Source organism: Mustela nivalis (assembly GCF_964662115.1).
Source record: "Mustela nivalis genome assembly, chromosome: 3".
In the NCBI taxonomy this organism is placed as follows: Eukaryota; Metazoa; Chordata; class Mammalia; order Carnivora; family Mustelidae; genus Mustela; species Mustela nivalis.
The window spans coordinates 107,624,441-107,649,424 of NC_139022.1; the positions used below are offsets into that span (position 1 = coordinate 107,624,441).

The 24,984-nt window shown below is 42.1% G+C and overlaps 1 protein-coding gene and 1 long non-coding RNA gene across 3 annotated transcripts in view; one reads left to right on the plus strand and one right to left on the minus strand.

The window, feature by feature from the left end:
* Window positions 1-12,674, minus strand: part of SMAD5 (SMAD family member 5) — a 53,723-nt gene extending 41,049 nt beyond the window's left edge. Inside the window, exon 1 of one of the 2 annotated variants that reach the window (XM_082725614.1) lies at window positions 12,503-12,674. The gene's annotated coding sequence lies outside the window, so the exon portion shown is untranslated. Of the gene's footprint in view, window positions 1-10,718; window positions 10,768-12,502 lie in introns of those variants that run through there. The other variant, XM_082725615.1, reaches the window with a different exon arrangement.
* Window positions 12,675-12,705: 31 nt separating this feature from the next.
* On the plus strand, window positions 12,706-16,919 carry LOC309862126. The gene is made up of 3 exons (XR_014310312.1): window positions 12,706-12,795; window positions 14,015-14,141; window positions 16,768-16,919. It is a non-coding gene; the product is annotated as an uncharacterized lncRNA (long non-coding RNA).
* The last annotated feature ends 8,065 nt before the right edge of the window (window positions 16,920-24,984 follow it).

Genomic DNA, 24,984 nt, shown 5'->3' on the forward strand with positions numbered 1-24,984 from the left:
ACCAAAAATGATTAAAATCTCAAGACAGACACATCAGGTAAATTACATTATTCTTATTTTACAGATGAGAGAACAGGCAAAGGGAAATTAAATGTGACTTGCTTATTTCAATAGATAAGAAACAGAGCCAGGAACTGAACCCTGGCAGTCCAGCTCCACCCACACTCTGAAACACTGTACATACTTCCTCCCAAAAAGAAAGCCTCCCATCAAGGAATGTTCTTCCCTTAAAGATCTCTTCCATTATTCTCCATATCTCTGACTTCTCCAAAATATTCCAATCATTATATTATCACAAGATCATACAGCTTCAGAGACCAGGGATAATCCTGTTCAATATGCTCATTTTTAAACTGATTTTTTCTGCCACTTAACATATCTTATTAACTTCATCTATTTTTAACCCGCTCTTCTCTCAACTGAGCTAAGTCAAGTCAATAGGTATGAAAGACTAAGGGTTTACTACTACTGTAAAAAAAAAAATTACATTTATTATGGCAGCCTTACTCAGCTTCAAAGCTTTTTAAATTTTCATTAGGACATTTCTGCCACACTAAACACTAGAACACAGTATGTGTGTGTATGTCTGTGTGTGTGTGTGTGTACATGTATGTATACACCAGTACACACGATTTTAACCAACCTCTCTATTTCATGCATCCACTTCCTTAATAATTAACATTTAGATTTCTAAATAAAATTGTTATATTGGGATTAAAACTGTTTTATTATACCCATATGACAGACAGATCAATTTTCTCTTGTAAACTTTGCTGTAAAATGTATCAGATTCAAAATCACACCTTGATCCACATTGAAATGAAAGCATCAGAGTGCTTGGGATACAGCAATAGATTCATTTCACTATCTTCACTTTAGTCCTTGTATGGAAGAATTTCTCATCACATACACAAAAAAAGAGAGTAAGATACTATACTTTTTCCCGTTCACATATATTAGTGTATGTTCTGTGAATTCAGAGAAAACATGCAATACCTTTGAAAACGGGTTTTCTAGTGACTGAAGGTTTCATTTTGAATCTCTTATCAAAAAATTGGTTCAATTTTTCATGCCCCTTTTGCCTTTCGCTATATAAAATGAATACCCATTCTCAGTTCAGTCAGCTGTGTACATAACCATTCATATGATTCTTTCCATAGTATCTATGAACTTATCCTAGTAATAAAGAAAAGTCCCAAAAGCTATATTAAGTAACTTCAGTCTTTAGAGATTACATATCGCTGGGCAGTTAAATGTGGTCCACCTCCTCTGTGCTCCCTTTCTACAATGCTTTCAGAGTCTGCTGAGGCACACATATACTGTGTTAAACTTCATCTTGGACTCACAGTCATACAACACACATTTATTGGGTGCATCCAAAAAGGGTAAACCACTAAGCCAGAAGCTGAAAGGTTGAAAAAAAAAAGTCAATCAGGTCCAGACTCAAACTTAAAAGAATTACAAATTGATAATTAAAACATGCCATTCGCATTTGCAATACACAGTGGAGAATGGCAGAGGCCTTAAGGGTGTCTATGTGCTAAAAGAAATTCAGGGGATGGCTCTTTGGGGAAGGGAGGAGGGGGAAAGACAAGATGGATGAAGTAGCTTTATCACAGGCATAAAAGCTAAGGTGGATAAAGACACAAAATCTGAGTTTTTAATCACCAGAATGAGAAAATACTAAATTCAGTTTGCTAAAACATAGGCAGTAGAATTAAAGAACTGTCTAGAAACATACAATAAGGCTAATCTATACAGGGATAATAATATATGCATTGTAACACATAAAAACACCAGATTTGAAGTCTAATCACATTTTGGATCTAACATTTACACCTAAACTTCTATTTTTTTCTATTTTATATAATAAATATCAGTTCTGAAAATTAAATGAGATAAACACTTAACTTAGTGTTTGGCATGGTGTGGTTACTATTTTGTAATAATCATGAACATCTTGATATTAGGTCAAGGATTTTAAAAATATAGCTGAGCTACTTTATTTCAACAAATACACAAAGCCATCTATTTAAATGGTATTCTATTCTATTAACCTTGAAGGAAGAACAAGCTGCAAATTATACTATCACACAGTGCTTTCTTATCACTTAAAATTTTTCTTCACGTTATCATCCTTCTGGCCTCAAGACTGTAGGTCTGAAGAGTGCTCCAATATTACTCCAGGATTGTCACTCAAGGAAAACACCCAGGGAATTTCTATTTCTATCTTGAAAACCAGAGAATCCCCCCAAATCTAAAATCCCATTAGGAAATATACAAGACATCCTGTGTAAGGTGAACCAGTTAATTCTCATCAATATTACAGTTTGAGTGAATATAATTAAATCTAGTGATCAAACACTTTCAAACTGAGATTTAGGGGATCATAAATAGAAAAGAAGAGGAATTATCCCAAAGACTCTGGAAAATAGGGAGTAAAAGGGGAAAGGTGAAAAAATTACACTCTTGTGAATAAGACTGCTGAGGAAAAAAAATAACTGGGCTGTAAAAGGCTAGAGACAGACAAAGTAGAAGGCTTAGCCAGTGTACAAAAAAACAGAGCTTGGCCTAGCTCACAGTTTCTCCCCTGCAACCACAGGCACTGCACTAAGGTAAAGAAAAGCTTTAAGGATGAGCACAAACTTTGGGAACAATTATCACAAGCTCAAAATAGGAATTTGACAATTTATAATTCGCAATACAGTTGTAATATAGGGCAAGAATAAGGAAAAGCAAGGATCATTAAGCCAAATGAGGCAAGAAGACACTTAGCCAGTTTGCGAAACAAAAGGGAAAGGCACCACCACAGAATGGATGCAGAACAGGGAAGAATGAACATGAGGCTACAGTCAGGCTGCCAGAAGAAACGCTATGTGCAGTGCAGACTTCTAAGCAGAAAGAAACGTTCCAAGAGGAATTTCAAAAAGTGGAAGAGACTTAACTCAGGGAGTGGAGAAGGTAGAGGGAAAACACAGTAGAAATCCAACTATGATGGGAAGACACACCAGCTGAGGGGTATGAAGACCATGACAGCGATGGCAGGAGAGACAAAAAGTGAAGAGCTGTGACGGGCATTACAAATAATCAACAGGACTTAGTGACCACCTACATGAGAAACAAGGGCAACCAAGAAAGGTCAAAGTTTAAAAGCTAAAAAGTAAAGACATCACTTACCTAAAAAGGGCAATTCTAGGTATAGCCAAGACAAGGCAAGAAAGGGCTAGTGAAGGGCTGGCTTTAAGGGAGTAAAAGCACTGACACACTGCCAAGGAGATGTGAAATTAAAGCTCAAGAGAGACAGAACATGTAGATTTGGAGGATCATATGAATAGAAGTGAGGTGAATCTTGACAGTAGATGTTTCATTTATTCACAATTTACTGGGTCTTTTCAGACCAGGAACTCGGGCTGAAATCACACATCTGTAATCTCAAAGATCTTAATAATGGGAAAAGAGAAGGAGCTACAAAGAACATCATATGCTAGTTAGCATACCACTTAATTTAGATTTGTTTCCATATGATAACCAACAAAGAAGGGGCATTAAAATAGTGAGGGAAAAAAGGGGTGCCTGGGTGGCTCAGTCGGTTAAGTGTCCAACTCTTGATTTCGGCTCAGGTCATGATCTCAGAGTTATGAGATCGAACCCCATGTTGGGCTCCATGCTGGAACCTGCTTCAGATTCTCTCTCCCTTTGCGCCCCACCCCCCACTAGCTCATGCGTGCTCTCTCTCAAAATAAAAAATAAAATAATTAATTTAAATAGAGTAAAATATATATACAGTAAGCACGGAAGGCCAGTAATTGAGCAGGCAGAAATGTGGGCTACTTCTTATGTCAGAACCTGGAGGTACTTAAGAATATAGCTACGAACCTATTATCTGCTATCCCCTTGGCCTTTTATAGTCTACCTCTGGTTTATGAAGACATGACTGTATAACCCTCTCAATTAAAGTACTTTGTCTTTTCTTAGGGAAATGACCTCAGAGCTAGAGAGAAAACCAGGATAACAATAAGACCAAGAAATTCTTGTGTGTTAAATTCCCTGAAATTCTTCCAAGAGACTGCAAACTATCAATTAGACAATAATGCAGAGTACCTAATAAATACAAAGAAAAGCAGCAGAATTAAAACAGTGTAAAACTAAGAAACATCAAGCATTACAAAACACACACACACATATTAATTCTATTTCAGCTCAAGTGTCCATTCTTCAGGGAAGCCTTCCCAGAGGCTGCTGTGTAGATAAAATCTCCCCTATTATATACTTTTAATACATGCATCACATACCTCTGTTTTGTAGCACTTAACACACCTGTATTTTTACATCTAACTGTCCAATTCTGAAAGAGTACAAATTCTGCAAGACTATAAATGAGAGGAACCATACCTATTTTCACTTACCACCGTAAGTCCTGGGATATATATGCTCAAGAAATATTTATTTTAATGAACGAAAGAGAAGGTGCTAAAAAGCTTCTGGAAAGACCTTAGCTGAAGGGTTGGGGTATTTCTCACTTTCTGCTTCATACAACTCTGTACTCCTTTTTTTAAGATTTTATTTATTTGACAGACAGAGATCACAAGTAGGCAGAGAGGCAGGCAGAGAGAGAGGGAGGAAGGAGGCTCCCTGCCAAGCAGAGAGCCTGATGCGAGGCTCGATCCCAGGACCCTGCGATCATGACCTGAGCTGAAGGCAGAGGCTTTAACCCACTGAGCCACCCAGGCGCCCCAATTCTGTACTTCTTAAAGTAAATGTACTTCTTGTACAGTCAGGGGGAAAAAACAAATTTCAAACCAAAGTCCAGCTGTACTTCAGCCATATTAAATTCTTACTAAAGAGGGGATTTACAGGGGCACCTGAGTGGCTCAGTGGGTTAAAGCCTCTGCCTTCAGCTCAGGTCATGATCCGAGGGTCCTAGGATGGAGTTCCACATGGGGTTCTCTGCTCAGCAGGGAGCCTGCTTCCTCCTCTCTCTGCCTGCTTCTCTGCCTACTTGTGATCTCTCTCTGTCAAATAAATAAATAAACTGTTAAAAAAAAAAAAAGAGGGATTTACATTTACATTTCAAGAGACATTCGTATTTCAAAAGAATTCTCTCCACCATATCTAGAATTATACAAATTTGGAGGCTGAAATTTAATAAAAATCAATGAGAAACTAGGGCAAACAACTTGTGCTCCCAATTCATCTTTCAAAAGCACTTATCTTCCTATACCGAAATGTCTTTTGTACCTCAGAGATTTTACAAATGCCATTCTCTGCTTTCCTCAAGCCTCAGTCACTAATTTCCAAGCTCTCTCTTCATTCAGGCTTCAGCTTCAGCTGTCATCCCATAGACCGTCCCCTGACATCAACCCCATAATCCTATATAAAGTCAGTTTCCCCCAATCCCAATACTGTGTTCATTTCCTTCACTCTACATATGTAATTATTTGTTGACTTACCTGATTTTCTTCCTCTCCCACTAGAATGTAATCTTTAAGAAACAATACTAAGCATATTCAGAGAACTTGCTAAATGTATTCAAGTAATTCATTCAAAAGTATATCTTGGGGCGCCTGGGTGGCTCAGTGCGATAAAGCCTCTGCCCTCTGCTCAGGTCATGGTCTCAGGGTCCTGGGATGGAGCCCCGACGTGGGCTTTCTACTCGGCAGGGAGCCTGCTTCCTCCTCTCTCTCCGCCTGCCTCTCTGCCTACTTGTGATCTCTCTCCCTCTGTGAAATAAATAAATAAAATCTTAAAAAAAAAAAAATAAAGTATTTTGAGGTAGCATTCTAGGAGCTGGGAATACACATGTGAATAAAGGGGACCAAAACCTCTGTCCTCATGTAGTGTTACACTCTAGTGGAGGAAGACACACAAAAGACAATAAACAAGTGATTATTATAGTTTGTTAGGTAAAAAGTGCCATGGAGAAAAATAAAGCAGAAGAAGGTAAATGGGAAATGGTGTATGGGAGAGGTGTGATTTTAAATGTGATGGCTGAGCTGGGCCTCACTGTAGTGGGCACCAACAGAGTCAAAACTTGAAGGAAATAGGAATAAGCCAGGCAAGTATTTGTGGAAAATCACTTCAGGCAAAGGCAGCAGGCAATGTAAAAGTTCCAAGGCAGAAGCATGTCTGGCAGGCTTGGGGAACTGCAAGACCAGTGCAGCCTGAGAATAAAGTGAACAAGGAGTGGGAAATAAGAAATGGGGTTAAATAGGTAAGAGACTTGCATTTAAGGGCACTGGTTGTTAAGTCAAATGCGAACACATTTGCGAGCACTCTGATGGAGACATGACAGTTTCTGACCAACATTATTAAAGAGTTACTCTGGCTGATGTGTTGAGAATAAATAGCAGGGGTAAAAGCTGGAGACCAGCTCGGAGTTGCAGTCAGCTATGTGAGAGATGATAATGGCTTAGACCGGAGTGATGGCAGTTGGGTGGTGAGAAGTAGGTAACTTCACATACATTTTAGGGAACAGTAAGTTTCCTGATGGAAGAGATACTGGGAATGTGAGAACAGAAGAGTCAACAATGATTCCAAGGTGTCAGTACTGACTACTGGAAGAACAGGATTTGCAATCAACTGATCTGGGGGAAGGCTGATAGCAGAGCTAAAAGAAGATCAGGAGTTACCTTTTACATACATTAAATGTATGAATGAAATGTTATTAAGCTTTACCAAGCTTCCATTTCCAATGAAATCATACTAACATCAAACACCCAAAGATCCTGTTCTTACCTCAAGCTACTTGAGTGGGACCTCTTAACCAACTCCCATAAAGATATATACAAACCACCTTCCACACTCATCCCCAGACACACATACACACACAGGGCTCATGCCCCGACTTGATAAAACAATTCATAGAAACAGCTCCCTCACTTTCTGCTCCAACACCTAACTGCTTCAATCTAAAATAAAAGGCAAGCAACCAATCCAAAAATTTCACCCAACACTGTTAGCCAAAACAGAAACCTGCTGAGCACATCAACCCACACAAATAAATGCCCATATGGGACACAACCTGCCATAATCTCAGCCAAACCTGTAGAAAAGAATTACAAATGGGGATTCTAAAGAAAGAAATTTCTCATAACCATTCCACAAAATTCAGATTCATGAGGTCTGAGATTAGGGGCCTACCTCCCACTATTTTAACAAGAGTCCCAGATTTGCAGGAGGTTTGAAAACCAAGGCCCTCAGGATCATCTGTGACAGAAGAAAGTCACTTTGTTCCAAAGGTAACTTTTTTGTGGCTGGTGGAGGTAAAGTTTAAAAAATATCCTTCCCTATGGTTCTAATACCAATAGCAGTCACCAAGTATCAGCACCACTAGCATCAAACCAAGCCCAGATCCAGTCACACAATTACTAAAACATGTAAGCCACATCCATGGCAGCAGGCAGAGAAGAGAAACCAAGAGCAAGCTTGCCTACAAGCTTTCCTAGATTCAGAAATCCCATTCTTTATGGGAACATCTCTAAGAAAGTGGGGCTACAATCACATGGGCACTGAAATAACTTTTGGCAGAGAAACACTTCGATCTCCACTTTTCCCAACCGTGGTTCTCAATTTCCAAGATATCAAAGTTCTGATAGTGGATTTCAAGGCCATTCAGGAGCTGAACTCATGTTCTCTGACACTTCTCACAGAATAATCTTACATAGTCTCTCTTTGTGCCCACACAAGTCTCTATTTCTTTTTATCTCCCAGTTTTTAATCACTCTTTAAACTTCACCTGCTCCTCTGAGTCCTCTAATTAAGCAGAGCCTGATCTAGATGTATACTCAGCCCCACAGAGCCTGCAAGATTTCCTATATTACTACCAGATGTGTTGGAGTCTACTAGTACAGGCTTGTAGACACAGGAATAGACACAGAGCTGGTCAATCATTATAGTGCTTTCCTTTAAATTATAAAATCGTCAAAGGCAGACACCAAATCATTATACTCTAAAATGTGTCTCAGGAGCACAAAGCACTAACCTGTGTACACAATGCTTTAGGAAGATGTTCTCCAGATACCTCATGTGCACCCCAGAGTTCAAGTCACATAGAAGAAAAGGGAGCAAATATGGCTCTGGGTACCTTTTCGGCTCCTGTCATCTTTCATTTAATTTACACTTCCACCTCCAAAGAGTGGAAATGGTCAGTGAGTTAAGCAGGCACTCACTTAAGTGGGCACAGAGATGTAAATAAAGGGAAAGAAAAACAGAAGACTAGCTTTGAAGTATCTCTGCAGTACCCCTTTCCTAGGAACATACAAACCAGAATAACGAGATCTGAAGTTATACAGCCTACCAGATAGGATGCAAGACAGATCCTAACACATCATGAAAACAGAACTGAACAAAACAAAACTTGCCTTGAAAGCACCAGCTGTATTGAGATCACAGTTAAATTTGAAAAGTGTAAGACACTTCTCAGAACTCCAGGTGCTATGCTCAGAGAAAGGAGGGATGGTGACACCACTTTCTTTCTCACTGTTATTTTCAGCAATAACAAAACATACACAGAAGTCAAAAGGAAAAATCTAGTTAGACTCTCACAACACATCAGACCATTGCCAAATTTTCAGAGTATACTAGTCTGTAAATTGTATATACCTTTTAGACAGAGACTGGTACACCACAGAACTCAAGAGCAAAACCTGTTTACAAAATGTACTTTAACACCAGCTTCCAAAGTCAATTATAATTATGGTACTATCCATTCAGAATGGTCTAATAAGGAATTCTTTCTTCTAAAATATTATCACAACCAAGTTTGGGAATACTACAATAAAAGCAGAAAGAAAACTCACTGAAACCACCTCTCTACTATGACAGGGCCAAAATTTTCTCCACTTAGCTGCCCAAAGCAAAACAAAAGCAAAAAAAAAAAAACAAAAAAAAACAAAAAAAACCACCAAAACTAAAAAGCTAGGAACTAGATGACTATTTCTGAAAAACCTACTATGTAATTATCCCATCTTTTCAAACTTTTAAAAAAATAAAATTTAGAATATGAAAGTGACATATGAAAATGGGAGATGTTGTCCTAACAACAATGTAAATTTTAACAATTCTTCCAAAAGAACTGTATATCTTCAACTTCCAACTAGTAAACAAACCTCTCAGATTCACAGTTCTAGACAAAGGCAATAAACTGGATAATATAGCACTAAAAATTCCAGTTCTATTATTCTGTTAGCTTTGGAAGTACACAAACAAGGTGTGAGAAACATGGACAGCCTTCCTGGGGTTGTGATCACCTTTTTTGGTGGGAAAGCACCCTATCTCTGTGCAGCCTTCTTGAGTCCTATTCTTCCAGATAACTCTCTTGTCCAGAATATTCAGACTGGTAGAGACAAAAATCATCTCTCAGACTGCGACTGTCCTTTATAAGAAGAAAATTTCTTCAACATCTTTGACCTTATGAGTAGACAGGCAAACCTACTGGATGGAAGGCAGTGGTAACATCTAAAGAAATAAACTATTTTGGCTTCTTCTTTGTGGTTAGTATGAAACACACACACATACACACACACAAGACGGGAACACTGACAGTCCCGAAGAAAACACTGAAGAATGATAAACCAAAGGAATAAAGGTGGCTATATCTTAAAATATACTCAAGGAGGCTGTTAAATTCACCCAAATGCGTGCATGGCTCAGTGCCTAAACCAACATATACATCTGGTAATAATAAACACTGATAAGTCATAAACAAAAAGGGCTTTCTTAATTCAAAAACTCTAGAAGCTACAGGTAATATTAAAATTTACATAAAATACTATCAAACAGTATGTGTGAAACTGATTTTTTAAAGATAGTATTAGTATTTCAATTTAAATTACTAAGATGAAAAACTGATATTTTACTGCCTAGTCTTCAAAACACTAAGAAGCCAGTATCTTTGATTTGACCAAGTTACAAATCTGTTTTCAGTAAACAGAGAAAACATACTGCCTCTGTTTAATGCAAAGGACAAAAAAGATCATCACTGCAAATCATAATGTTTGGGTTCATGATGAAAACAGGAAACAGACAGGCTGCCCAGGTATAATTATGGTTATAGTGTAATGTGCCCTCAGGTTCAGCCAAGAATTAAAACCCAGTGAAGAGTAAGCAGAATTTACTTGCCTCTACCTTGCTACAGAAGGAAACTTTTAATAATACTTCCAGCAACATGTTACATAATCAACAGTAAACAACAATCTGATTCAAACCTCATTAGTAACAACATTCTGCCACTGTCTCCCACTGAAATTAATAGCTGACTTTGCCAGAGGGGGAAGAAATGCAACACATATCAATCTACCCATTTCTGTGGCGCCTACCTATGTGAACCAGAGAAGTAGATAATACCACCAAATCTGCACAGAATCTACAAAAATATTTTATTCTTCTCTTTTCCCGCAGTTCACCACTGTCTTTCCTCCTTCTTATCAGACTGCATCATATGGATGCATATAAAATCTAAGAGGAAGTGAGCTGAGGAGGTTCACCTAACTTTTCCTGCCTATTTGAGCTCTTTCAGATCTCAAAAATGGAAGGATAAATGAGTAAATCTTTGTAACAAAGAGACACAGAAACATTTATGCAATAAAAACAGCTATGTGAAAAAGAAAGACACACTGACTGAGGGATCTGCAATATAGAGGGAAAGAAAGGAGGATGTAATCATGCAAACAATCAAAACAAAAATTAAATTTAAAAATCTATAACATATTATGTATCACCTTTGTGAAGGTAACTTTCGTTCAATTGTCTCAGTTGTTCTGTATTCTTGTAACCTCAGGGTTCACGGCAGAGGGAAAGAAATAGCCACCAAAGGAGTAAAAGGGGGAAAAAAAAAGGAATTTGTACAAATGTGTAAATAATCCATTACTTACTAAATTTGGAACACACTAATTTCCTAACAGTATTCTGATCAATACATGTGAAACTGTCACATTTTGTCTAAGTACTGTTTTCCTTACAACACCCACTATAGCATTGACATCTAGCAGAAATTGTACCCTACGTGCAATGTCACTAAATCTACTGGGACTAGGGTTTTTGAGCCTTTCAGATTTCAAATTAAATCCGAAAACTCACTCTGGGCAATTTGGGTACTCTATGGAAATTCAAATACTCTAGTTTTTGATAACTTAAATCTAATTTTTTTTTTTTACAGCAACTCAAGAACACTTTCCTCTCAATTTCTGTGAAGCCAAGCCACAACCTCCACCTATCCAGCCTTTGTTGCTAGATAAGAACACTTTTGGAAGTGCTAGGCAACACGCATGATGTGACAAACCCAACCAGACTTCAAAACTTTTTCCACAGAAAGATAAGGTAAACAAGATATACTTAGCACCACACCCACTGAAACGCACAAGCAGCCAGGAATGTTTCCCCCAACCCCCCTTCTAGACCTCCAGCTGGTCAGGAAACAATGTCTCTGCAATCAAGATAGTGATCTGGCCCAGGGTGTTCAGGCATTCCTCACCTCCAGGATGGCCTACAGCTCCATTCTCCAATGCCATCAAAAAACCAGAATTGGAACATTTTGTTAGAAATCGGGCACACGTCCAAATACCCAGGCTATCCTCGCCCCAGTTCTTTTTGCAACCAAAATCTGTTTGGGGCTACTGAGCATGCTCCGACTTAAGACGGGCGCCACATGGGAGTTTTCAAAAGCTAGCCTCCAAACTCCACGTAATAACAGCAGCTGAAAGGGGAAGAGAGGGGAAAAGGAGGGGGAGGGAGAGAGGCCAGAGTATGGATTTGACTACTGATAACTAAAGTGAAAGACCGGGCAGAGACCGAGTATGATGAAGGCAAACAGGTAGCCCGGCTAGGCATTCTCCTTGCACTAATGCGAAAGTTTACAAGAAAAGACAAGAACTCTTTGCAGTGCTGAAAACGGGCACGGCGAGTGGCAGAAACCAGGTCTAACTACCAGCTGAGTGCAGTAGCAGGTCACAAGTGCCCAGAGTGTAATTCCCACCGATAAGCGTGGATCCTTATCTCTGAAACACAAAGCGACGGCGGCACAGATTCATCAAGCCACTGGACAGCTTTGCAGGGTAGCAGATCAGACGGCTCAACCGAGCTCGGCGATCCTACCAGGGGTGTGACTGAGGGTGGTGCTTAGAAGAGGTACAACAAACCGCTCCTCCGGACCCAAGCGCGGCCTGGGATACCCCCCCGGGGGCGTCCGGAGCGCCTCGCTCCACAGTCCCCGCGGCAAAGGCGACGCGGGGACCAAGGCCAGCCTACCAGCCCAGGGACCCCCCACCCCGGCCGCAAGAAGGCCTCCGCAGCTGGACGGGCCGCCCCATCCTCGGCCGCTCGAACCTCTGCAGGCCGGGAGTCGGCCTACCTCCCGCCCCGCAGGCCCGGGCGGCTTCCGTTCCGCCCGCGGCCCAACACCCCCTCCTCGGCCTGACTCCAGCCCTGAGGGCGAGCCGCGTTCCGGAAGAAGCGGCAGTCCCCGGCCCCGCTCGCCCGCCCGCCCCGGGGCCCCGCACTCACTCACCCGCCGGCTGGACGCACTCCCCCGACGCCGTCGCCGCGCTTCCCCTCAGTGCAACTTTATTAGCAGCTCGGCCGCGGGACACGCGCACGGCGCCCGCTCGCCCAGGACCCGGATGAGGGAGGGAAGGAGCCGGGGAGGACGCCGCTGGGGTCCGCGCATGCGCGCGAGAGCCCGAGTGACCGCTGCGAGGCCAGAGAGAAGGAAGCCTCTGCTCTTGGCTCCGTGCGGCCAAGCTTGGCTTCAGATCCGCCCGAGGCTCTTGTGGCTATGGCCAGGCCCAGGCGTGGGAGTCGGTGAGTTCCCACCGCCACAATGGCCGCTAGTAGTCTCCACTAACCAAAGCAACCCACACTGTAAGAAAATAACACTATTGCCCTGGATAGGGACAATTGCAGATTTTCTCAGTCATATAAAAACTAGAAAAATCTTAAGACACAAGTTTGCTACTTTTATTGATTTTTTTAAGTAACTATATAAATCTAAGTGAAGAGAATCCTCTTTCTATAAAAACTAGCTTCAAAATAAACTTCTGAGCAGCAGCCCTAGAACCCCTCCCATAGAGAAATCCTGGAACCTCTGCTGTCCCCCAACCCCTCTAGCAGGGACTGAACTTGGGAGTTCCCCAAATTAGGACTGTCCACGTATTGGGAGATCAGCCCCAATAGTTCAAGATATACACACTCTTCTGGACAGGTGAGGCCACTGAGGTGCCCAAAGGTCACCTGTAGGCTGGCATCCCTCCACTCCGCCTCCTGGGGCAAGAACCTAAGTCTCTCCCTTAGTAATTGGGCTCTTTTCTTTGCTCTTTTCCTCAAAATTCTGCCAAAGCGTCAGCCTTTCCCAGAATATGATAGTGGCACCACCTAGGGTGTCCAGTTTGAAGAGTACTGGTGAAGGAAAACTTTTAAATAATTTTGTTCTTATTTTAAAAGTTCAACCCGGGTTTTCCTGTACTCCGCCGTAGGTTTCCTTTTTCAGGCAATTAATCTAAGTGAAAATCAAAATTGGAGTCATTTCCAAATCTTCTCCCTCATAGCCTAATTCTATCCATCATGAAATCTTATTAATTCTACCTTCAAAATGTATGCCAAATCTGATTTCTCACTGCTTTCTATTATCAACTCCATGGACTGAGCCAGCGCCCTCTTGCACAAATGGGCAGCTGCTATTTTGACCAGGGCTTCCGCAGTTTGTTCCCATGGTGAAAAGACTAAGTAAATGTTGCAAAAGTCTCTGCAAGAGAAGTGGCCATCTTGAATGGGACAGGGTCCTGGTGAGGAAGTGCAGTGGGCCAGGGTGGGGGGACCCAACAGTGCACATTCTGATTAAAGGGGCAGCTGCTGTTCCAGTCCAGCCAACTGCCACCATGGGGAAATGGAATAAGGGCCCGTGTTGGCAGATCTTCTGATTTTTCAAAAACAGCTGGAAATCTGGATGTTAATGCAAAAAAATCTCACTTTTATATGCTTAGCCACTTCTTTCATTCTTTCTCACTTTTTCTCCCTTTCTCAGACATTCAGGAGGCTGATCCTCTACAAGCCAAGCCAGAAAAAGCCATGGTCCCGATTTACCCTACTGACCATTGGTGTGCAGTCTCAGGTCTACGTCTTAAACCTCTTTACTACATCATAAATTTGGTGTAAGTAAAGTCTGTGTACTTTAACTCTTTGTCAGGCTCACTGATTATTTGTTGGTAATTCAGAAGTTTCCAGTCCTTGGAAGGCACATATTTCTGGAGCCTGCATGAGTTTACAGCTCCCAGAAGTGCCCATAACCCTGCCTTGGAGGGTGCCTTTTATTTTTTTTCTTCCAGAACTAATGTTTGCAGAGTGTTTTGTTGAACATTGTAAGACATAACAATTTGGTTTAAATATTTTGTGTACTAGAGCCATTCCACACTTCAAACAGCCAATAAAATCCTCCCCAAAACCATTTGCTGTCTCACAGTCACCGCATATTATGCAAGGAACAATTTGTGATTGCAGGATTCCTATGAACGCTCACATCGGTAATCTCAAAGCCAACAGTTTTGTTTCCTGCACTATGTGTTCACGTACTGATCACAGCAAGAAGAGACTCCAACCTCTCCAAGTGGCTATGTGGGCTCAACTTAGGTCTGAAGTTGGAAGAGATAACATAGAAGGAGGAATAGAAACTTTAAGAGCCCAAAAGATGCCTCCCCAAGAGTGAAGAAATTACCCAGACTCATAGGATATAGAAAATCAGACAGATCACTAAAGGTCTAGATAGTCAAAAAAGATTATCAAACAGTCAATGAGATGGCATGCTGAAGCCCTAGGAATGGAATAAGGAAGTTCCTGTTTTTAACAATCGAATGATTTCTAAAAACAAATGTAGAATGGGCTAATCTGAGCAAGTAGATATAGTCTCTGTGGGACATCAAAATAGATAAACTGATTTTTTAGTTTCGCATTCTCCCATGAGGATCAGATAAAAGGAGCTTCAATCCTCGCTCTTAACTTTATTTGTAAAGAAATCCATTTCTGGATAATATAGGCCAGTGCTTCTCAACCAGGGGTGACTGTGCCCTCCTCCCATGGGGAATATTTGGCAATGTTTGAAAACAGTCATGACTGTCGCATCTAGGAGAGTGGTGCTAACAGCCTCTACCAGGTAGAGGTCCAAGAAGCTGCTAAGTCCTGCGCAATATACAGGACAGCCCCGTTCTACCAAGAGTTATCTACCTAAAATGTCAATCGTGCTGAGGATGAGAAACCCTGTTTGAAGTCCCAAATAGGTTTTCTTTAATTGAATTGATTTTTAGGGGGAAAATGAGCCTTTTCTTTTTATTTCTAAAATTAAATAAAAATAATTGTTTTAGCTGTTCATTGGGTGGAACAAATCAGTCTTAATGTTTAGCCCATGACCTACTCCCACCTTGAATTTTCCAGAACCAAAAAGAAGGTAATTTTCAGGAAAGATGAAACCATCTACAGATCACAAAGAATTGGAATAGTTAACTCAGTCTTTCCATATTCTTAACTTTGAATTTAAGATTTAGGGTAATTGAGGCAAATTGATTTTGGTGTCAGTATCCTTAATAAATATGACAATTCCATCCTTTGCTCTAGCTCTGAAGATTCTCCCTTAACAACCAGTGCACACCCAGTAAAATTGGAAGAATGCAGTGATGTCTGGAGAAGTCACCCAGTATAGACGCATCGGTGACCACAGAGATCTATAAAGGGTCCTATCTAGTAGGCACCTCAAAAACTCCCACTTCCTGAAACCGTGAGGGCAATTGGACATGAGAGGAAGAAATGTCTGAGTTGGAGTGACTCCTCTGGACAGTGTCCTGGAAACAAAAAAGATAACTTCCCAAGTTCTAAACATTCTGATTTGTTCTCAAACTTGACAGACTAGCTCCGCCTCCAATCTTAATATTAGAAACAGTGCAGGAGGCAGAGCTAAATGCAGAAAAGTGTGAGAAGAGTGAGCTTCCAAAGAAATGGTATACAAAAAAATCCAAGAAAGGGGCACCTGGGTGGCTCAGTCTGTTAAGCGCCCATTTTTTATTTCAGCTCAGTTCATGATCTCATGGGTTGTGGGATTGAGCCCTGCGTCAGGCTCTTCACCCAGTGTGGAGTGTCCTTATCCTTTTCCTCCTGCCCCTCCTCTGCTCATGCTCCTTCTCTCTCTCAAATAAATAAAATCTTTAAAAAAAAATGAGAGAAAAAAAATCATTATGTTAAAATTCTCCAAAGAAAATTCACGTTACTATTTAACAGAACAAGCCTGGCGGTTCTGTGCAAACCAGAGTACACTAAACTGATTTTATGCAACATTTGAAAGGTTGTCCGCCCTCCCCCCTCCTGTAAAATCCAAGTGTTCTGGTACAAAATTATCCCTTAATAGTCCACAGACCCTTTATTTTCATAACTCAGATGTAGAGAATCTTAACGTATTCAAAAAGAAAGAAAGAAAGAAACATAAGATAAAAGAATGACAGCTGCCTCTCCTGGAGGCTCAGGACTATCCAGGCCATGCACCCCTTGAAGCTCAAGGGAAAGATATGAGAGACCTTGTGACCCCCTCATTCCCTAGAATGAATATGCACATTTTTTGGTATATATCTATGTACACACTTTCTGCAACAACAACAACAAAAAAATCCAAACCTTTCATCAGCTGCTCAAAGGTTTGCCTGACCCCCCAAATGTTTGCAGATGCTTAAAGCAGTGGTAACTTTCCCTGTGGTGTAAATTTAATGTGTCCATTTTAAGTCCTCTTCTCTTCTCTTTCAGAGCAACATAATTGGGAGATTCCTCTCAAGGGAGGGCTGCTGGATGCAGAATTCAGGAACCTGGCTTGCCTGCCTGCAGCCATCTGCTACATTAAAGAAGGCCTCCTATGGCTGGAATCCAAAACACAAAATTAAAAGGGTCGCTTGCACCCAGAGTCATAAAACAAAGAGGCTTTCTAAAGCAGGGCTTGGAGTGAACGCTCATTTCTTCCTGACTTAAACAGCATCTGTTCCTCCTGACAGCAAACACCCTCCGAGTTAATTCAACTGAGCTCCCCAGTTCTACATTCTCACTTTTCATCCTCAGAGATGTGGTCTCAGATGAGCCAGACCACATGTGCCCCCTGCCCCAAATCCAGAGCAGCAGGTAAAAATCTGGGAATGCTATAGAATTGGGGAGAGGGGGAGGAGACAGAAGTTCACATTCTCTAGAATGCCTTTTAAGTGCCTAAAATCTTGGTCACCTGAACTCTGAAGCCAGACTTCCTGGTTTGAATACCGACGGTCTCCCTTACTCCCTGTGTGACCTTGCACAAGTTCCATAGCCAATCTGTCCCTTAGTTTCCTCATCTGCAAAATGGGGATAAGAGTAGGATCCAAATAACAGAACTGTTAGGAGGATTAAATGAATAGAAACTTGATAGACACTTAGAACCAAACCTGGCACACAATAAGCACAATAGAAGGCATGTGTTTTCACCGCTACACCAGCAACCTCTCCAACACTCTTAGCAAACTCGTTTGTTGCATAAAATCCACATGCATTTTATCCAACAGTAGACCCTCTTCCCTTCTTACTTGAATAGGTGATTTCATTCCCCCACCAGCCTACGGTACTATCTATTGCAGACAATTCCCAAATTTCCATTTCTGTCTTGCACTTGGCTAATGAACCCTAGGTCCTTGAACTCCCCTCTAATGTCTCTGCTGGACTATACTAGTTGTGGATTTTGGCTGCCTGCCATACTCTCAAAACCGCTTTCTCCTGTTTCCTTTGTGGTACCATTCCTCTTTGGTATTAAGCGTGGTCCCAGATACCCGACCCCAGAGATGGGCACATGACCCAGGAAGGTTATCATAGTTCCCCCCCTACCCAGGCCACCATGATTGGTTCATAGACAGTCATATAATCCAAGGAAATAACATGTATTATCCCTTAGACTGATGTATGGATGTTGAGAGGGAAATCCTTTACCGTACTGTTGCTGCTAAGCTACATGCTAGCCACCATGTAGAGGGAGTATGCTTGGCAATGAAGCCAAGAGAGTGAAGCAGAGCTGAGACACAGAGGAGAAGCCATGACAAAAATCCAGCAGTCGGGCTGTGCCTAGGGCTCTAAAGATCTTCCTTAGAGTCCCAATGACACGAGCCTATACATTCTGCTTTTATTTAAGCTAGTTATGCTTCCATTACTTGTAACCTCTGCCTTTGGTAGTCTTACTGGATTTATCAGGTGCAAATGTGAACTCTTGATACTTGTCATTCTTCCTTCCCAGACAGGTCCGCTTCTAATCTCCCCCACATTAATACATAGCAGCTTCATCTACATAGTTGCCCATACCAGGCAGTCATCTGTGGTGGATTGGATTATTGCCCTAATTGTTTTTTCCTTCCCTTTTGTGGAATTATACATCTGCACACTTTGCCACGTGACTTTGCACTAACATTCTCTAGAGAAGGTGGGATATACTTACTTCTTTGTCCCTTTGATGTTGGCTTTGGCCAGTAGATATGACATGGACATCATCTTAGGACGTGTTTGGTAGTGACTTGCTTTTCTGTGCTTTTGCCATCGATCATTGAAAAAATAGACCGCAGGTGGCTGTTGGTCCAAGGGGGATGAAAATACAGACAGAGCAGAGCTGATCCCAACCCATAGCCTCGAGCCTAGCTCAGCAGGCCTGCAGCCTGGTGCATAGCCACCCAAGCAGATTCACAGACCCATGAGTGAAAAATTAATGTTTGCTCTTTTATAACACTGAGATCCTGGTGTTGTTTGTTATGCAGCAATAGACAGCTGAAACATTCTTCACTTACCCCTACTTCTCACCCTCATTTATTTATTCATTTATTCATTGCCTTATTCAATAATGTGGCAAATATTTATGGAGCACTAACTACATATCAAGCATATTTTGGCACTAGGAAAAGGCATAAAAAAAAAACAGGCAAAAACCCCAGCTTTAACACAATATTAAAGGAATTTTTTTTTAATAGGAAAAGTAAAATATGGTATGTCACCTTGTAATAACTGGTAAAAAATAAAATAAAATCATAAAATAAAAAAATAAAATCATTTAAAAAATCAAATAAAAAATAAAATAAAATCATAAATGGGGCACAGAGAGGGTACCAGGAGAAGGAGGGGTGATGACTGCTGTGTTGATGGCATATTCAGGGTTAAATAGATAGGGCTGCACTTCCACTTCCAATCCAGTCTAAAGTCTTACCATTTCTACCTTCAAACTGTCTCCAAAAACTCCCCAATTCTCTCCATGTCTAGTATCTACAGACTGTCAGATCCAGTCACTACCATCTCTCCCAAACTTCCATCAGCCTTGCTCCAGCTCCTTGACCACCCAACAGGTATTACACAGTAAAACTGCAAATCAGGTTCTGGTCACTCTTGAACTTAAGCTCTTCAAGGTCTTCAAAGTGTCCCCATGGCATTTAGCATAAAATTCAAACTCTCTATCTCGGCCCTGCCCTGACCAACACAATCCCTGCCATCACCAACATTCTCACACGTGCCTTGCATACACTGGCCTCCTTTCTGTTCCTCACATGTCACAAGTTCTTCCTAACTTCTGGTTTTGTACATGTAGGTCCTGCTTCTGGTTTTGTACATTAGGTCCAGTTTATTTTCAGTCTTCACCTTGAAGAAATCTGAAATGCTTGCCTACTGCTCCCCATCAACCTTGGGTCTCAGCTTGAAGGTCAATTTCTTACAAAAGCCTTCCCTGGCCACCTCTGCTCCACTGAACCCCACTACCCTATCTAGATTGGTTTTCCCCACTATACACCCAGCATCCAGCTCTCACCCTCTTCTCATATATCATGATTTGATCAAATTCTATCTACCCCCTGGAGTGACCCTGCCCTTCACAACAGAATCCTCAACACTTACATCAGTACCTGGACTGCTGTAGACCTCAACAGAGGGTCACTGAATTTTCTGCTTCCATTTTGGTTTTATGCATGCTTCTAATACAAGCACGTTGTTTCCACTTAATTTTTTTGAAGTTCTTAATGAAACATTATTGTGTAATAGGGTGTCACTCCCCTTGTCTCCCAAACAGAAACTTAGCCCTTAGATTTAACATTTGTTAATTCGCTTATATATTCAACTCAAATATTTATGTAGTACCTACTATGTGCCTGACAGTAGGCCCGCTACTGGATTTCAGAAATGACTGCCCTGTTGAAGCTCACAGTCTTCTGCGGAATGTTTGCTTCTTTTCTGTCTCCAAGGTCCTTGAACACTTGATAGAAGAGTCAGGAACTAGAAAATCAAAATCTGTCATTTCAAAGGTGTAAGCCCAAGTATTCTCAGGAAAGGTCACTCTTTTGACCCTGGAAGAGCCCCTCATTTTATAAAAAATCTCCCACATGTAATAGGCCAATTATGCCAATGTCAAACAAAGATTACGTTCTGAACAGGAGTACTTAGCACTAAAGTTTAAACGATTTGGTACTCTCATTGGAAAGCTTATTACAGGAAGAGCTACATCCCTTTAAACTGTATTTCCTGAGATGTTTCATTCCTAAGTATGATTTAAAAAAAAATAGCTTACAGTTTTAAAAAATAATGCATGCTTATTGGCAAAATTCAAATTATAGAGAAAAAGCAAAAAAAAAATGTAAAAATTACTTGAAATCACACCTTTAACATCTTGCCAGATATCTTTCCATGTGTATAACAATAGCTATTATTGATTAAGGATATATTTTGTGCTAAGTACAGTGTGCTTTACGTATTTTATTAACTGCCACACAAACTATACAATGGAGTTCCTATTGCTAACTGGATGATGCTCTTTTTTGTAAATGAAGAAACTAAAGGTGGAAACACGTCTTTCTACAGCCTCCTTGGGCTTATGACACCCAGAAATATCTCTAACCTTGGAGGACACCTTTTTTTTTTTTAATAACTGGTGTTTGTCACTGCTTTGCTGGTCATGGAAGGATATCACAGAACGTGTATAGCGTACACTAAGCTTATTCCTCTTTTCACGTATTCTGTGAAATCTCGCATTCTCTGCTTCCCACAACCCAGTCTCCTCCATCTTCTCCCACCACCCCCTCTTCCCCTTTCCCCTGTCAGTGAACTGGCTTCTTTGCTGTCCCCCATCCTCCCAATCTGCCACCACACTCCCATCAATACACCTCTGCTTTCAACGAACCTCTGTACAAGTGTCCCTTCCTGCAGCCAGGCTGGACCTGGAGGATCGTTCCTGGAGCATGGCATCATGGGAGGGGCTAAGAAGGAAAAGAGATACACCATGTACAGGTGGTGAAGGATAAGGGGCCTCACGGGGAATTTGGCAGATAAGGAAGGAGAGGCTCAAAAGAAGTGAAATCACTTCCAGAGTATATACAGACAGTCAGTGTGGAACTAGAATTCAAACCCAGTGAATCTGATGCCCAAACTCCCACTCTAACCACTATGCACACTGCCTGCTCTCTCGAGACCATTCATTGAGTCGTCTAACCTCCTGTGCCCCAACCAAATGGTTCTTACGAATCCTCTGCTAACAGTCAAGGAACCGTAGCTCCATGAACGAGCTGGAAAAACAATAGATTACTGACCAAGAGAAAGGATGAGGGAACGAGCTTGTTAAAGCACACAAACGCCATTTCTAAAGCGAATGTGTACCATTCGGCGGTGATGGTGAAGTCACCCAGAGCAAGCACACCGTAAAACTTGGTATTTATTCTAACAGTCAGGTAAGGACCCTGAGCAAGCTCCAAAGGGATGAATGGAGGTACTGTTCCAACATGTTTATCTTGAAGTGTAGTGAAACCTATTGGTTCTATTTGTGTAATGACTAATACCTCTGTGGCTGTATCATTTACAATATGATGGCATCACTAATGCACCATATTAAAGGTGATTTGAACTGATGAATCAAATCCGTTAAGTTCCTCTAAGTCAACACGGGCTCCCCAAGTCACATGTTGTAACATTCCCATTGCAGAGACCATCACTGAGAGCAAACCTGATTTTCCAAGAGCACGTTCACACAGTGCCTAACGTTCAAAACCTAGCGTTCAAACATCTCAAAAATGAAGTAAGAAGTCAACACAGAGTCGCCTGCCCTGAACTTGTCACAGATGGGGAAGGAGGAGCCCCCTGTCAGATCCTGCTGCCAGAAATGAGAATTTATATGAGGTCTGAGCTCCAGTGTTCTGGCTGTGATGTCTCAGAGGTCTTAGCAAAAACCATTTGGGGACTGCTACTGGTTTTCAGGACCACAGGAAAGAACCTCATATTCTTTTACTTGCCTAGGATTGCTGGATGAGTTTCTCTTATCAGCCAGGCACCATAATGATAAGGAAACTTTATTTATTCAGTCTTATTTTGCATTCCTCTATTTTCTCTATTTACTCAAAGACACAGATGTCCATGGACAAAAGCACCCAACCTCTCTCCTGTAACCTCTTTCCTGGTCTCTTCCTGAAGTCAGGTGTCTCTTCCGATCTCTGGCTTTGTGACTGAAATCTGACTCATTTATTTACTCAGCCAAAATTTATTGAGTGCTTGCTCTGCATCAGGACTTGAGCTCCACACGGGGAATGCCTGCAAATCCAAAAGCAGGCAGGACCCCTGCTCACAGAGAATACAGTCAAGTCAGGAAGACAGACAGGAATCCTCCATCTAGAATCTGCATGTTTACGATGTTCCCCAAACACCCGCTTTCTTCTTTTGATTAGCGTTGGGTGAGCTCAACTTTTTAGGCTACATGACTTTTTTCCCTGCCTCTACTTATCTCATTAGTACATGGCAGGAAATTTATTTTGAGGCCCATAAGCAACATCACAGAAAGAGATATATATACTCACTCCCCACTTGCTTTTGTCGTTTTTGCAACATGGACAGAGCCGAAAAAAACTGGAGTCACCAAGGGCCCTCGGACACCCAAGCAGCCACACCTGCTTTGCTTCTCAGGGGAGTTAGGAGCTGGGTTGCCGGGGACTAATGCTGATTCATGGACAGGCCAGGTCTTCACCGAATGCACTTTAAGGACCCAACAGTTCTGGAGCTGCTAGGGTGCCAGAAAAATTTCATCAGTAGGTTAAGGCCCCACCACTATATGGCCAAACAGACATTAGACCCAGATTTAGTGCTGAGTGGTTTCTAGCAGCTACCTTTAGAGACTCTTAGCAGCCTTAAGAAGGAACCAAAAAGGTCAATTTAAAAAAAAAATTAAAAAAAATTTTTTTTGAAAAATAAGAACAAACACACGCAACAAACCCGTTCCTCATTCTCACGCTTGGGTTATTCTTACTCCTTCATATTGGAATAAAGAGTCATCCCTTCCATTAGGACCCACCTAATGGTAGAGGAGACAAGCGTATGTGGCCAAAAACGTGGTTTTGTTGGCAAGGAAGTCATGTGGATCCCAGAGCTACAAAGAGTAGTTTGCCCGGCAGACTTCTAGAACCACACTCTGGGTGCAGTGAGGGATTCAGCCAGCCCTAGAGTGACCCTTCTCCTCTTCCATTACTTTTCCAGAATTCCCGGCCACTAGATTTCTCAAGAGACACTTCCAAGTTCGACACCACCCAAAATGAATTCTATTGGTCGATTCATACCGAGCCTCCTCAAGAACAACTGGTTTTTCTCACAGACAGCAGCTCATCTGCAGTCTGGCAAGGACTCCACTCCCCTCATCTCAGCAGTTGTGGACAGAGCTATAGGGCTGCTCCCACTCAAACCACATGGGCAAGTCACAACCACTTCTCCAGGAATGAAGTGGCTCAGGTTGCTTTCCTGACAAGCTTGCTGTGGGCACGGCAGACACTGTGCTTTCTGTCTGTCAGCCCAGCACACAGGCCAAGGTCGGGGCATCTGCTCAGGCCGGGTGGCTTCCCCCATGCAAGTCCCGCACTGATTTGTTTTCTCCATCCAAATATTTATCATCCTTCCTCTGGATGGCCTGCTCCGCTCAGGCTCTGTGACATAGGCCAGATGCAATGGACTGTAGAACCAGACCCAGTCCTTGGCCAAAGTATATAACCTAGTACGAAAGACAAGTAGTAATCATGTGACCACGTTGTGTGTTAAGTGAGGGTGACGTTCGGTTGGGGTCGAGGGTGAGAAAAGTCTTCAAGGCAAGTGTGAAGATCCCAGGGTGGGTAAAACAATGCCCAGCAGACAGAGCAAGGACAGCTGGGCCTGGGATGGAGACAGGACAGCCCAGGGCTTTGTAGGCTGTGGCTAGTGTTTGGCCTTATCCGAACTGTGCATTGAATGTCTGAGCCGGGCCTCGGACAGCTGCCCTCCCAGTGAGGAGGAAGGCTGCTGGTAGCAGGGTAGAGAAAGGGGTGTAGAGGAAGATGGGGTTACTCAAAGGACAAGCCCTCTGCTGGCATTTCAGGAGCACTACCACTAGTCTCACCTGTGACTTCTACCCAAGGTCAGCCCACCATCTTGACCGCTCCAGACATATGCCACTCTCCAGGCTTGGTACTGCTTTCCTGCTGTGCTATGGCCCTGTGATGACAGGGACCAGGTCACCCATCTGCCTAACCGCGGCTGGGGAGGGAGGACAGGAGTGAGCTGGGAATTCGGAGGAGCTGGGAAGGCATGGCTGGGGCAAACAGGCTCCATGGAAAACTGAGCCACGTGCTACTTTCACCCTTCCTGGGGGAGAGGAGAGGTGTGTTTCCATGACTCCTGAATGACACAGCATCCTGGATGAAGCGCCTGTAGGAAGACTCATCACACCTGGACTTAGTTCTGTGATGCAGGGAAAGGGTAGAGACACATCTCTCCAGTTCTTTGCTGTGGTGCCTGGTACACAGTGGGCCATGGAAGGTCCACAATAAATGTTTGTGCGCTGAATTCCAGTGCAAAACATACAAAAGGGAATTTTATTTTCCCCTTATTACCTTGAGGGAAAAACCGGGGGCACCCCAAATGAATAGGGAAAACAATCCCATTTCTTGTCCTCTGGGTGAGCTCATTGCAAATGTTTTAGGTGGGTAAAGAACT